The sequence below is a fragment of the Carassius auratus genome, chromosome 36 (assembly GCF_003368295.1).
Source record: "Carassius auratus strain Wakin chromosome 36, ASM336829v1, whole genome shotgun sequence".
Taxonomy (NCBI): domain Eukaryota; kingdom Metazoa; phylum Chordata; class Actinopteri; order Cypriniformes; family Cyprinidae; genus Carassius; species Carassius auratus.
In genome coordinates this window covers 16078350-16093562 of record NC_039278.1, presented here as the reverse complement: position 1 = coordinate 16093562, position 15213 = coordinate 16078350, and the positions used below count along the sequence as shown (strand labels likewise).

The 15213-nt window shown below is 35.8% G+C and overlaps 1 long non-coding RNA gene across 1 annotated transcript; it reads left to right on the top strand.

Moving 5' to 3' along the window:
• The first annotated feature begins 12208 nt into the window (after positions 1-12208).
• LOC113055417 (uncharacterized) lies at positions 12209-15196 on the top strand. Its single transcript, XR_003277526.1, has 5 exons — positions 12209-12401; positions 13542-13634; positions 13953-14020; positions 14341-14424; positions 14505-15196. It is a non-coding gene; the product is annotated as an uncharacterized LOC113055417 (long non-coding RNA).
• Positions 15197-15213: the final 17 nt, after the last annotated feature.

Below are 15213 nucleotides of genomic sequence, written 5' to 3'. Positions count from 1 at the left end.
GTAATCTTCAATTTTAGAAGCACACAGTATGATGGAGAGTAAGAAGATTGCATTGCCAATCATAAAAAAGTCATTATTTAATTATGCATATATTTCTTTTTTTTTCTGGGCTCAGTCTCTACTAAATATTCTGATTTATAATTCGAGGGTGGATAAAAAGGAATCTTAATCCTTGAAGGATCTGCGTCTGTTTTGATGCCAGCGCTCTGAATACTCATCCTGTACAAGCAGATAATGCATCAGACGCAACTCAAGATGGAAGTTTAGATGCTTTGAAATTCGACCCCTTTTTAACCCTCTCCATTTGCTGCAAAATGTTTTGTGCACACGGCCCACCCGGTTTCCATGAAAACGGCTCGGTCTCACTCACTCACAAGGACCGCCCACACTGCCCCAAAAAATCAGCCAATCAGAAATCACACAAAGAAAAACAGTGACTATACTAGAACTTCTTAGCTTTTTACTATCCCTTCATCTTATCTCATCCTTCCTCTGCTCTTTTTTCTTCCCATGATGCAGCAGGTTCCTTCCTCTACGTCTTTCTGTGTTTTTGTTTGTTTTAAAAACTAGAATGTTAGCTTTCATTTATTATTTTGAATCCGTTAGTAGTGTCTGCAAATACAAACATTACTGATTTAGGTTTAGTTTATTGACAAACAAACAAAAAAAGAAACTAATACTTTTATTTCGCAAGGCCACATTAAATTGATCTAAAGTGACAGTAAAGACATTTATAGTGTTACAAAGGATATCTATTTCATATAAATGCTATTCATTGACCTTTCTGTTCACCAAAGAAGTACAATTATACCCAAAAAAAAAAAAAAAAAAAAAAAAAAAAAAATATATATATATATATATATATATATATATATATATATATATATATATATATATATATATATATATATAAATGTTAAATTGTAATACTATTTCACAGATTTTTTTATGTATTTATGATCAACTAAATGCAGCCTTGAAAAATATGAATTGTTCCATTTTTTAATGTTATAGTCACATGTTTGTTTTGCATGTTCATATGTGATTTCCTAATCATCTTATTGGCTTATTGCTTTCAAACTGTGTGCACTTTTTTATCCACATATAAAAGGTTGACAAACACGCCTGACATATTAATTCAGTGTTATCTTCAGCGCCCAAACTGGCCCATATCCTGCGGTTTGTCAGCACACTCTCCAGCCGTCAGAAACACATCCTGTTCGGTCGCTCACACACTCTCCGTTTTCATCAAATATCAGTTTTCATCCACGTCTGGCTGCATTTGCTTCTTATGGAGCCCCATTTCAGCCACTAAATAAAAAATGAAAATTTTTTATCTCACTTTTTTTTCTCACTGCTGCAAGATATAAACTTGCAGTTGGAAATTATAAAGTCAGAATTATGAGATCTCAGAATTGTGAGGAAAAAATGCCAGAAATGTGTGATAAAAAGTTGCAATTACCTTTTGTTAATTTATTTTTCATCAGTGGCAGAAAATGGCTTTCATAGGTTCTTCATATCTGCACGTTACTTATTATATATATATATTTTTATATTTTTTTGAATGGTAGGAATTGCTAGGAAGATGTAAGTGGTTACTATAATGCATTCTCAGATTCTAAGTTCTTATAAATGTTTTTTATTTGTATTATTTTTTATTTTTTGCAGTGCTGTGCCATTTAGTAGATTCTGAGAGATTGCTAGTGTATTACTAGGCTGTTGCTAAGCTCTTCTGACTGTTTTAAGTGCATTGCTATGGCATAGGAGTTCTGAACGGTCTGTCCCAAGCAAAAAATTATAATAAATAAATAAATTTGCAAGTATGTTTTCAAACTATTTTAGACAAGAGGATGCAGGAAAAACAAAAATATAATGATGTTCATGATCATGATCATGAATGTGAACAAATTTTAAATCCACCCCTAAATATGAGTAGTAATATTGCTGTCTACCTTATAAGCACCATGAGACTCTAGACTACAGGTTTTTACATTTTATTTCTGTATTTTAGTGGTTTATGTATTTTGAAATGGAAAGCTGTATTTTATGAGGGTGCTGTTGTAGGTGACTTCCTCATGGTTTGTTCCTGAAGGCTGCGTTCTTTGCCGTCAGATCCTATGACTGATAATACACTGTACTCTCTTTACATCTTTATCAGCTCTCTTGCTCTCTCTCTCTCTCTCTCTCTCTCTCTCTCTCTGTTCATTTTTCTTGGCAGAATTCCAAGTATTTTCTTCCATCCTCAAACTGTGTTCCCAGAGGCCCTCCCCGGATTCTGACTGTGCAACCTGAGATCTTTCATTAACCTGACCAATCAGGAGCTTTGTTTGTTTTTGAACGTGTGTTGAAAAAAAAAGAAAAAAAATAACTGTTTGATTCTGCACCCTGTTCTGATTTTAAATCTGATCTAATAAAGCTGCTAAAACATTACATGTCCCCTTACAATGTGATTAAGGCATTATAGTCATTGAATAGAACACTGTAATTATGCTAATGTGGTTATGCCCATAATTAGAGTAAACATAATCACAATATGTGGAGGACACATTTAACACACATGGATACAATGCCATAGCATTTCTCCAACTCAGAATTGCTAATGCTATTGCTGACATTTATGCACAGTTTTACACACATGATGAAGCCACACAAATCATATTTGAACAAAGCCATAGAATAATTTTCATCTGTCACAATACATGCATGCTCTGTTGCTTTATTTGCATGATCTCATCAGAGATATTAGGGACTTCCTGTTGGTTTTAAGGTCCTATAAGGAGAGACATACATTGAATGGGTTAACAAGTTTGAAAGGAACAAGTTTAACACGTTTAGTTGTGAATATGCCACAAATGTACTATCAGTCACATCACTATGCCACTAGATGGTGGTAACAGTCACATGTGACTGTGTTGAGAAGAAGGCTGTTGTTGCTAGGTGATCCATCTGCAGCTGTTTGTCATGTTATGAAGTCAAAACTGTAAATCTAGTAAATAAACACTTTTATTCTATATAAAATACAATATGCATTGCACTGATTACATGATAGTGTATAGGCTACCATCGTTTAAGTGTCTAGTTGTGATATGTTTCCAAGATGTGTACAGCAGTATGTTTTTATATGATTATACATGATTTGTCTTGTATGCCTTGAGTTTGAAAAATATATTCACATGCATAATGTCAACAAATAAGGTAAAACCCATATTTGGATCATAATTTCACCAAAAACTAAGAGAGAGAGAGAGAGAGAGAGAGAGAGAGAGAGAGATTAGATTTAAATAGATTATTAAAAAATCTATTATTGAAAAATCATTTTTGAAAATAGTTCATTTTTAGGACTGCTTAAATTTTTATGATTTTTCACAAAGAAAGAAAGAAAAATATTCATTAAATATTTATACATTTTTTTGCTTAAAAAATGTTTACTTTTAAGACCTTCAATTTTTTTTTTTTTTTTTGTGACAACTAAGGACATGTTCTCGTTGATTTAATGCAAAAATATATATACAACACAGTATTTTTACTGCTGTATTATTGATAACGTTAACTATTTCAATACCTATATTAGCATCCACATCAATGTTCTCCTTTAATTAATTATACTGTAAGTGCATGCTTCAGTTTTATCATCTGCTACTGCTACTTGCATTTAGCAGAAGCTTGTATGCAAAGTGACTTACATTGCATTCAGGCTAACAATTTTCTCATCATGTGTTCCCTGGGATTCGAACCCACAACCTTGCATTTGCTAACACAATGCTCTACTGCTTGAGCTACAGGAACACACACTTTAAATGCTCCAGCTTTTAGCAGGATGGATTCTGATTGGCTGTCAGTGTTTTTATCATTCATCAGCTAGAACAAAAGCCATTCTGAAAGTAATTTCAATTATATTGTTCCAATTAATTTTACTGTATTATGAGATCTATTGAGAAAAATGGGAATGCACTATAGCATGCAAATATCATGAACAATCTATATAGACATGTTTTCAAGTTCTGAGCTCTTTCTTTTCTAGGTAATGTGCATGAAACTGTATTCAGAATTCAAACTTGTTGATTAGACATTTAAAACCGACAACAGTGCCATGCATCTGTTGACTTCTTGATTTTCACTTCTGCTTTGCAAAACAAATGTAGAAGCAGCTGTTAAATGTTTTATAGGTACAGTTGAGAGCTCAGACCTTTACAGACTTCTCAGAGTTGGCGGATTCTTCTGAGAAACAGGAGTTTATCTGCCTGTAGTGGCTGTAGAAACTGGTCATGAAATGGTTAACCAGAACCCAGCCCCTGAGAGCTCTAATTACTTTCATCCAACCCTGTAAGGAAGTATGTTTGCAAAAGATTACAAGAGCCCTCCATTTTCTTGACCATGTGCTGGGTTTCGTTCTGTGCCCTCATCATTTGAGAAAGCATAGTTGGTTTCCCCGTGGCCGCAAAATTACAGATGTAAGTTCTCTGCAGAAGAAGCCCACCGATCCTGTTCCTCTCTTTCTCATCTGTCTTTGTTCCTCTCTTTCCTGTTTCTGCATCTTTCTGGAACTGCTGTCCCTCCCCCAGTCAGTCCTCCATGTTTCTGTCTCTTGTCTCAGCTTCGCTTGGCCTGCAGATGGTTCTTTGTTGGAGCCTCACAAAGGGGCTGAGGTCAGTGTGGCCTAAAACAGACATAAACCCCATCACATCAACTTTAGCTGCTTCTCTGCTTGCACTGCCAGGCACTTGTTTTATGAGCGATGGCACTAAACACTCAATGTACTTGATAAACAAACTATTAAAAATTTTGATGTGTAACTAATCCTGCATGAGTGGTTTACTAAATCATGATGACGATTTGGCTGATGATAACAGCCTTGCATTGAAAACTAGTGGAGTAATCAGACTTTAACCCTTATCTATCATATTTGATACAAGGTCAACAAGATCAAAATTTTGCTGAGAAAGTTATACACAATCTATTTCATATGGAAGCATGTTTCCGCCACTGAATAAAAAGTAACAAAAAAAAGTTGAAAAAAGGTAATTGCGACTTTTCATCTCACAATTCTGACTTTTTCTCAGAGCTGTGCGACATGAACTCGCATTTGCAAGTCTGAATTGTGAGATAAAAAGTTGCAAATTATCTTTTTAATTTTTTTATTCAATACTGGAAATAGGCTTCCTACATGCATTGTGTAAACATAATAATAACTTTAATATTGTTAGTAAAATTTTAAGATTAGTACTTGCTGGACCGAAGCTGCTTAGGTTTACTTGATTATCCATACTTTTTTTTTTTTTTAAGAAAAACTAATGTGAGTAATGAGATACATCAGCCTTTTGAGAAATGTTATGTGTTAATCTCACAATCAACATTGTTTTGAATTACATTATATGTTTTGAAACTACAGAGCTTTGATCATAAGATATAGAATGACAACTGAATATATATATATATATCATTGATTTATATTATAAGTTATCAGAATTTCATCCTACTTCACCAAATTGCATTTTTTTGGGGCATCTACATAGAGATCCATATTCTCCCTAAATCATACTAAATGACCTATAAAAGCCTGATGTTTTTGAATATGACACTCAACAAAAAACACATATATTCAAACTTTTTAAAATTTCATTTATAATTTTTCTAAATGTTCAACTATTCCATTTTATCATTTTACATGGCAGGCATTACAGGGTTAAAAGACCCGTTTAATTCGACCAGTTTCAGGTTCATCTGGACCCAATCAGACAGGTTTATTCGGGACTGTTTTTATATGACTTTTACCTCATTGATGGAGTGCAATGGCATGAAATAAAATAGGTTGTTTAAAAAAAAATGAGGGGGGGAGTGGATCTATTTATAAAACCTGTTTCTCTGAATGAAAAAGATGGAGTTCATTTCATACAATTAAAAAATATCTTTAGAAATGCTGACTTGGCAACTTAATGAAATAAATAGGTTTTATATTGAACTAAAATAAATATTAAATAAAACTATATGTTTAAAAAATACTTAAAAATGAGAAAAGCATTTAACTAAAATTAAAATGAAACTGAAAATGTAAAAATAAGAAGCTATTTTAAAATATTAATAAATCCTAAAAACATAAATAATCCTTAAATAATGCTGAACATCACATAACTTTTCTTAGAGCAATGAAATGGTTTGTTACTGTATGTAGTATGTGATGTTTGCACTGTGCAATAACTTGTGAGCAGCTCTGGCTGTGTATAAAGACTTCTTTGTCCTGTAAAACTAATGTGTGTATGGCAGCTCTTGTGGGATGCATTTCGTATTAGCTCAACACTGCATCTGCCAGTGTTTCTCTGGAAAACTACATTTCACATGAGCAAATCTTGCAGTTTGAGGTGTGTTTGAGCTTGCATCCCAAATCAAATCCAACGAGAAAATGTCAGCTGCAGCTTGAAGAGAGAAATGCTAATTTGCCATCTGGATTATTGGCCATTTGTTTAATTCCCTTGTGCATTATCATCTGCTGCAAACGAAAGCTACCATACGGATCCGGGAGGATGAAACCTGATTGGTTCCTTCTTAAACTGTTAAAATATCCAATGACACTGAGGCACGCAGAAACTGGATTACTGTAAAACATTAGGAATTTAACATATATTGGGCATCTTCATGTAGGAACACGAGGACTTGGTTGTCAGAGCGACTACGACCTGCTAAGACCTGCAGACCGTTGGAAAACTGTATACCGAGGAGTGGCTTTGGTGATGAGATCATCCTCCTGAATATGGGTGAAACACGGCCACCTCTAAGTGATCATCAAAGGTAAGGAGGAATTATGGGAGGGAACTCTTTAGAAGACCCTCCCTGGAAGAATGGAAATTTCCACTAGTAAAAGGAGCAAGTAATCAAGTCTCTCAGATGTAGACTGTAATGCAGCAGCGCCGGTAAAATTGATGCATCTTTATATTTCATTCAGAGAGGAGAACTTTATTGCACTGTAAGCAATTATTGTTCCTCAATATCAAGCTTATACTTACAGCACCAGTCAAAAATGTGGAATAATTACGTTTTTTTATAATTTTTTTGAAAGAAGACTCTCATGCTCACCAAGGCCGTGTTTATTCAAAAATCAAAAATACAATAATATTGCAAAACATAATACAATTTCAAATTACTGTTTTGTATTTGAATATAATGTAAAATGTAATTTATTTCTGTTGATCAAAACTGAATTTTCAGCATCATTACTCCAGTCTCCAGTGTCACATGATCTTCAGATATCATTCTAAAATATGTTGAAATATATTTATTAAAAAAAGATTTAAAAAGTAATAATATTTCACAACGTTACTGTTTTTACATTTATTTTTGTTTAAAAAATGAAAACAAATAAATAAATAAATAAATATTTCAAACAATTACAAATCTTGAATTATTCCAACCTTTTTCTAGTATGGTTTAATCATTTAAACAACAACCTAATCCACAATATTAAACTTTAACAAGTCATTCATCCTGTGCACCAAACATAAATGATTCCTAATCATGGTTGTTGATAAGTGTTGTGCTATTAGGATCAGCCTTTTAAAAATGCAAAAAAGTAAATACTTGAACTACCCTTGCTTTGTAGTTCATTCATCTGCATCTCACATTCTTTGTTATGTTAACGGCCAGTGCAGTGGACACACTTACTGGAGTTCCCAGCATGCCTCATCCATTGAGCGTCACTATACAGGACAGGGGGGAAATTGGCCACATTCCACAGCATCATCTCCTATTAAAAGTCTGTGCCTGGATAGGGACACAAAAGACTGCACCTGGATTTTTACAGTACGCAGACAAAGCCTGAATTAGAGATGCAAATGATAGATGTTGGGACAAATATGCAGGTTAAATGTGACCATGTCCGATTATAATGATTTGTGCAGATTTAACAGGATTTTATTTGAAGAAATAAATGTTTTTCATTGTCATTAATAATCTCTATTGAATTGCATGTGACTTTCAAAAAGGTCAAAAAGTCTCTGTTCAAATCAAATTAATGTTTCTGCATTAAGCATAAACTTTTATTGAAAGTGACTTACAAAAGAGGTATCCAATAGTAAATAATAAATAAATAAAATATTAAACATGCTGACTTCAAATGATGATTCAAACTGGCTGTAATGCTTTTCTACGCTCATGGTTGCTTTCTATAATGTGTAGGCCTATACATTTTTTTGTATATTTTACAAGATAATAGTATTTCAGTTTTTCTACTTCTAAATTCTGTGTTAAATTCAATTTGTTACTTCCCGCAGCTTTGAAATTGTGAAATTTACTAGCAATTTACAACTTTTTTTTTTTCAGTGTATATGTGGCTGATTTTCAGTGTTAAGGGTTACCACTGTTCAAGACAAAAGCGCACAGTTGGAACACCAAGCCCTCCCTTTGATTTTTCCAATTATGGTGACCTTTTCTTCCTTAATTCTGACCCCCGATCTTTGACAAACTCCTCCTCAAACTCCCCTAAAGCCCCTTAGATTCCAAGGATCAGGTTGCAGCCTTTTGTCTCAAAAATTCATGTGCAACTACAAATTACTTCCTTCACCAAAGGGGAAGTTGCAGACTTTTGACGACAAGTCTCTATAGTAACCACATATCTGAGGTTACTATGAAACCTGTAGTTTAATATATATATATGATATATGCCATCTCTGACTCGATAAGAGTTTATGATTTGCTTTACAACTAATTAATGTAGTCTATCTCACTGATGAACTGTAAATAGCTTTGAATATCAAAGATAGTAGTGCATCAGCTCTATTAAAATGCTGTTCAGAACCCCCCTTTTTTTGTCAAAATCTGATGTTGAAATGGTATATTAAAAATTTACAAATGTAGATGGGATGTGATTGTATTCAGTGGGAACCAATTGTATTGTGAAAAGTAAGAAGTAAGAGGCATTTGTGATGTCAGCTGAAATGTAAAGTTGTTTCAGAAGCAGTGGAATGACATTACTGATAAATAGCCAGAAACATGCATTAAGGGAGACAGTTCACCAAAAATGTTAAACCCTATAGTCGTTTACTCACTCTTTTGTCATTTGAGACATGCATGAGTTTTTTTCTTCTGTGGAACACAAAAGAAGATATTTATTGATAACCATACAGCTACTGGTAGCCATTGACTGCCATAGTATTGTTACTATACTATATAATAGTAACTATTATATAGTATAAATGCTAAATAATCACATGTAATGACATTTTTATTTTATTTTCAGGTGAACTATCCTTTTAAGACAGTAAATTTTGTGGATTTTGATTACATCTCAGATTTTTATTTGCAATTACACTGAAATTTTGCCTTTGTTAATTGCCATAGCCACTGACTTCCACAGTATTTTTGCCATGTACCATAGCTATTGAGTTCCACAATGTTTTCTTTCCATACTATGGGTGCAAGTGGCTACCAGAAAGTATTTAGTTACTGACATTCTTTCAAAATATCTTATTGTGTGTTCAACAGAAAAAAAAAAGAAAAAAAAAAGAAAGAGTAGCTATGAAAGAAAATGTGAGGATTAGAGGAACGTGCTGGCTCTTTTCTTCTTCTTCCCATGTCTGGTTATCCCAAGGCTTTCCTTCATCAAAGAGCACACTAAAAAAACAGCAGGCAATCATTGGAATTGTTCCAGTATCCATGGAAACAAATCTAGTTCGTGGGCAGGCTGTGGGTCTACTAGACGAAAAAAGAAAAACCGACAGGAAATGACCTAACAAAGAGTCTCTCCTCTCCGTTTGCTCCCATTTTCCAGTGGCAGCGAATGAGTAATACTTGGACAAGTAGTGTTTTCTTTAAAAAAAAAAAAAAACCGTCTGTTATTTGTCTGGATTTGTACGGCAGACACATCATGGGCTTCCAGCAGCAGACGGCTGTTTCGGTGTCTGCTACATATGGTCATCATTTCCCCAATGAAAGAGCCTCTATTTGCATGTGTTCCACTGAGTTTACGTCCAAGCGCAAATAAGCCTTTCATGAGATTGAATTCATTTTCTGTCAGTCTGACATGTCTCCACCCACTCTGACAAACTGCCAAACTCCAAACCAATCTGAACACAAGCTCTTAAAACCTCTTCAGATTAAGACTGCATATAACACTTTCATCTCAGGGGGCCAATTACATCCACGTGTCAATATGAAGTCTTGTGTTTGTGTTTTCCTAAGCACTGTTTTGTTGGGATGCATTTATTGAATGGCATTGCTGTTAATGTTATCATTTCATGAACTGCTTCTTTGCTTCAGCATCAACATCTGCTCAGCCAATGAGTTTGAAGAAAGGGTTTTTCTGACCAGTGGCAAACAAGAAGAGTTTTTGCAAATCCATTTGGTGATGTTGGTGCATTTTTCACGTTTTTTCATTGTTGATATTTTAATTATTACATTTCCTTTTTTACACTGGATGGCCTCTTAAAAAGAAGAGCTATTGGCATTTATGGGTCCGTTAAGAACTTTAAACATTCTGCTGCACAAAAAAAAAAAAAGCTTATTTTGATTTTTCATATGGTCTTCACACTCAGAAATGGTTCTTTTTATACTGAAAGGTTATTTTGGGAAATCCAAAAACGGTTCTTCTTCACTCTTTAAAATAAAGGTTCCAAAAGGATTTTTTTTTCATACTGATGCCATAGAAGAAATGTTTTTGGTTCCCCAAAAAACCTCTCTGTGAAAAAGAACCATTATTTCTCAGTGTAAATGACATTTCAATAATCGTCTGTACAATGGAAAGGTCCCATTAATGTTAAAGGATCTTCATGCAACTTAAGAACGTTTATTTTTAACACTATGGAATATCTGTGTAAACCCCCATTTTGGATCCTTTATAATAGTGTGGGATGACAGCAGTTATTGAACCACAAACTATTATTACACAGAAATTCCTAAATCCATTATGAAAGGGAACAGGGCATGCAGTTAGAGGATCTGTACACAACGTGAAAATCTTATATAAGCAAAAAGTTATATTCCTCTCCGGTTGGGTTAGATTTCACTAGAGTACATCTGAAAAGTAACACAAATTTACCGGCATTTCATATGGAAAACTAGTCTGAATAAAGCTTTAGTCTCCAAATCACCATTTTCGTTTTTTCATTACGTTTTTAATTTACATGAGTCAAAACTGAGGTTTAAATCAGTGGTCTAGTACTGCTTAAAACTTCATCTGATAGAATGAAGACTACATGCTGACCCCCAACAGAGCACACCATAGGCCAACACCATCTGTGACCACCAAGTGGGCTTTGTTACCATGGTTTGGCAGATCTGGATGAGAGAGGGGGGTTTATCTCTGTGTGTGCAAAGGAAACCCCAAAAGAAATGTTCCACCACATTTTTGACTAAAATAATTTAAAGTTTAGTATACTAGAGTATTGCTCCTGTTAAGGAATTACAGATGTGAGGCAGGGTTTGACCCCTTGAAAGGGGAAGTAGGGTAGGGAACGTTATTAACCACAGCCTTAATCTGTTCCTTGTGCAACAGGTATAGTCTTCCTGTGATGGAGAAGCCAAAATGACTGTGTGTCTTATCTTTTTAAGCCATAAATCAGTTGGTTTTCTGTTTTGAGATGTTTGATGATGTGGAATAGTCATGTTAGCATCTTAGTGTGACTTCTCTTTATGAATGAAACGGCTGCCTGGTGTGTGTCTCCTATCTGGGACACAATGGTCTCTGAATACAACATGCTAATGAAACAGTGGCTGTAAACAAAGACCCCAAAGAAGCTTGCATTCATCTGTGCAAGCTAGGAGGAAGGTTCCAACCACACAAAGCAGTTATTAAGTGATCTTGTCAAAAATAACGAGGGGGGTGGGGGGGGGGGGGGGGTTAGTGAACGATTTGCAGTTTTCAAAAAGAATGGGAAATAGTGGCAAATATATATAAACAGCTCTTCCTCAAAAGCAACAGATTTTTTTTAATAACTAAAAGCTCCATTTGAATTTTCTTCAAATGTACACAAAGAGAAATAAAAAGTCAGATATTTATATTTAAGTTACCAGAATGGCTTGAATGAATCCTGACCTTCATAGCAGTATTTTTAAAAGACCGGGTAAAGGTAAAATTAAATATTCCACCAATAAGACAAAACGGGCGCATTACTAAAGAGGCGGGACGTCATGAAACAATTGACAGTGACTCCTCCAATCAAATCGAAGAACGGATTTACGTTGCCACGATCCTGTCCAATCAGATGTCAGTGAGATTGCTGCTGCTCTCGACACTTCTTTCAGTTCTCAGGTTCAGGCAGATTTGATTCACTCTTCCTCCTCCTGTTCGACCGTGTCCTACCTCATCCCACCTCCTCTAACGCGTTTCTCGGACGTTTTTCTTTGAAACATCTCTATAAACCACCATGGCTGACACCGCTGTTGATACGACCACCACCACAGAGATCACCGCCAAGGTAAGCTTGATTGAAAATTATGTATTTGAAGAAATTGAACCTAATGTTACCTGTCTACGTTAATTAAACACAGGAAAAATCGACAAGTCAGTGAGATATTTTAATTGGCGATAAATGTTATACTTAACGAGAATACAAAACGTTAAAACAGAATATTTCGAACAGCAGCATCTTTTCTTTTCGTTTATTCACAGCCCGCGTCGAGTCGTGTTAAAATTAACGTTACTGGTTAAATGGACGACCGTTACGCACATTTCATTCAAAAACAAGTCATAAGAAACTCTATGAGGACTGATTTCAACGTGTAATCATATCCCATTAACGTTAAGTTGAGGAAGGAGTGAATTGGTGAACCATCTGCTACATTCTTTTTCTTTCTTTGATTGTGTGTGTGTGTGTGTGTGTGTTTGTGTGAAGTCAAGGCTCTTGATCTCCGCCGCTCGAATAGGCGGGAATATCGCCGCCGCGTGCTGTAAATCGCTCGCACCTCCCGCCCCCGGTCTCTCGAGCACGTTGTCTTGGCGCGCGCTCTGCACTCTTTTGTTTCCAGCCCGTCGCGTGTGCGCGCATGCGCGTGCACGGTTCCTGCCGGGGAATAAAAGGGGCAGTTGGCGCGAAATAGCCTTAAGTGACCTCGACATGTGTGTCGGTACAATAGATTTAATTCACGAAGGCGTCTATATAATAGATCTATTGTGGTGCAGGTGTCAGATAAAGAACACACGCACACAAAAACGGATTTACTTATTTCCCCATTAAATAACAGTTCGCATATATTCAGTTCCAACGTAATTTCATATTAGTCCACTTGAGTTAATGATTAGGTGACCATTACGACTACGTGATGTTCGTACTAATATACGTTAAAAAAAAGATTGCATAGTTTAGTAAGTGTTTTTAATGCCGAAACCTGAGGCGGTTTTCATGACCCTGGTGTTGGTTTGCCATTGAATGTATTTTAACAGGCAGTCAGCCAGCTGGTGTGTGTGTGGTCTGTGGCTCATCTGTGTGTGTGTGTGGGGAGGAAACTCAAAGAAACAAACTTTCCCCTTTACTACCTATGAAATAATCACATGCTGTATTGTTTATGCAGTCAGAGGGGGTTTATTTATTAACCGATAAACTTCTGCTTCGTTTCAGGACTTGAAAGAGAAGAAGGAGGTGGTTGAGGAGGCAGCGGAGGCTGCAAAGGAAAACGGCAGTGAAGACGCACCTGCCAATGGAAATGGAACAGTAAGCGTTGAGTATTTCCCAGCAGGCCTTGTGGTTTTTGTCCCCGAGTACCCGCTTGCCGTGCAGGTGTTAGAGGGCCCCCTCCCCTTCTTTCATCGTGCTGCTCTTTGTTTAGGGTTCAAATTGACTGCCACAGATGCATCTTATGAGATGACAGCTTTGAGGCTGTGCACGTGGTTCTCAGCACATGGCTTTTACATAACTGACCTTCCCATACACTTTTCGTAATTATCGTTAATTATTAACATTACTTGCAAATCGTCTGGTGATATAACAAATTTGGTATCCGTTTCACTAATAGTGTTTTCTCTGTTTTAGACTAATGGTGCTTCACACAAGGAAGAGGAAAACCAATGAGGAAGAAGAGGGTGGAGATGATGAGGAGGGTGAGTCTGACTTCGGCTTTGTCATCATTACATATTTTACTAGTACAAAACCGGTTATTGAAAAACACGTTTGGTTTTTTTTTTTGGTTAAATGTGTGACTGAATCATATAATAACTTATAATATTGGATAGTTCAGCGTCTAGCTGACTAAGTCTTGTATTATTATTATTATTTTTCTAAAATCCTGTCCAATGGTGCACAACTACTAGCTACTACTAATATTGTAGAACATAATTTCCTGTAAAGTTGCTTTGTAACGATTTATTTTGTAAAAAGCGCTATACAAATAAACTTGAATTGAATTGATTTTTAACGGCAGGAGAAGCAGGAGGAGGAGGAGGAGAACGGTGCTGAAGAAAAGGCAGATGGGGAAACCCGTGAAAACGGTCCAGCAGAAGAGGAGGTGGGTTCGGGTTTCGGACGCATTCCACAACATGTTTCCATCATCTTTACCACGTCTTATCTTTGCCCGTCTGCTTTCAGGAGGCAGTCAAAACAAAGAAACAGAAGACAGAGGAGAATGGTGACTCCACAGAGGCTGAAGTCCAAGCCTAAAGTTCTTGCCGGCCTTCAGTAGCTCTGTCTGTATGGTCAGTTTGACCTAGTAGAGTTTGTGCTTTTCTGTATATTTCACAGATTCAATTCTTTTTGTGCGCTACAAGATCTTTATATTGCACTGAGGCCCATAACATCATGACCCCGTCCCCTTTTGTAAGACCTTATTTATTGGACCAACATTAGAACCCTGTATTAAAAGGAACAATTTTTATTTTAGCACACATTTAACAAGCACACATTCTACTCTGTTATTTGACCATCGGATATACACACAAGCAACTGAAAGCCTTAGGTTCTATCATTTTCATGGGTGCCATTTTTTTCAATCTACTAAAGACCAAAGATGAGTTTTAAGCAGGGGCTAATAAACAATGTTTAACCTGGTTGTGCTGCTAGAAGTTAATCCCTCGCTTTGGCAGATCAGTTAACATAGCAGATGGTTCATATCAACGCATCGCCCGCCCTCTTAACATGTTAATTAACCCCTTTTTAAATCTTGAAGGTCTTTTGTTCCATATGCATTTAAAAGGATTGTATCTTTCTGTCCTTATGTACAGTTTTGGGGTTTTGTTTATCATTGCGTTTTATATGGGAAGAGCAGAATGGAAAAAAAAAAATATAACAGAACTGTATA